A 1,178-nucleotide genomic window follows, 5' to 3' on the forward strand; every position below is an offset into this window, starting at 1 on the left:
TGTTGACGTGAAACATTGCCTTCAAGAGTCCTCGTGCACAAACAGTGTTTACCAGACATCAGCAACACAGACAGAAAGCTCTCAAGTCTGTTCTTTACGCAATAACACTTGAGACAAAAGTGGTCTGAGATGCATGTAAAGAAAGGTCATAAAGATGATGATTAATGCCACCAAGCTAGGGAATACAGAAAACGAAATGTCACGGAGCGGATGTTTAGCCAAAGAGCGATTTTAAAGAAAGATATGCAAGAGATAATCTACAGTCAGCTGGTCACTGTCACCAAATAAACACCTGAGAAGGCGTATTTAGCTATAATGACTGGCTGATTATTTGCAATAATGACAGGCATTTGAGAAGTGAGATACCACATGCTGCTAATTGCGTTTGTTGCGTTAATTGCCGCCCACTTTTTCAGCAGTGTTGGCTTCGTCAGCAAAGCAATTTTTCCATTTGTGTTTCCCATAAGGATGTTTCAAAACTTTTTTTAAAGAGTCAGCTATGCAATTTCTTATTTGAAGTAAAAAAGTATTTGAAAATCGGTCAAAAAGAAATGCATAAATCTGTGTACTTAACAGCTTTAGTGAGGGAAAATCAAATCAAATTAAAAACGGTGGTGAAATATAAAACTATCCATTAAAGTTGTTGACTATATCTATAGAATAAATATATTTAAAGTTTATTTAAACTCAGTTATGCCATTCGTGGTGCTTTATGTGAGAGGACATTCCTTTTGGTGGAATTTTCTCACTGCAATTCTGATTGGTGGAATTTTCTGTACAGCATCATGGGTAATGTAGCTTTTCACCATGAATTCCACTGTTAAAGGGATAGTTCATCCAAAGATTAAAATTCTCTCATTAATTACTCACCTTCATGTCATTCCAAACCCGTAAGACCTTTGTTCATCTTCGGAACAAAAATTAAAACACATTGGATGAAATCCGAGAGCTTTCTGACCCTGCATAGACAGCAATGCTACTACCAAGTTCAAGGCCCAGAAAGGTAGTAAGGACATTGTTAAAATAGTCCATGTGACATCAGTGGTTCAACCGTAATTATGAAGCTACAAGAATACTTAATATAGTTAATATTATGTACTCAAAATTAGACATTTATGAAGAATTATTACAAAGCCCTTGCCATAAAATGACAGTCTATTAAATACTATTTTTCTTTT

The sequence above is a fragment of the Barbus barbus genome (assembly GCF_936440315.1).
Source record: "Barbus barbus genome assembly, chromosome: 46".
In the NCBI taxonomy this organism is placed as follows: Eukaryota; Metazoa; Chordata; class Actinopteri; order Cypriniformes; family Cyprinidae; genus Barbus; species Barbus barbus.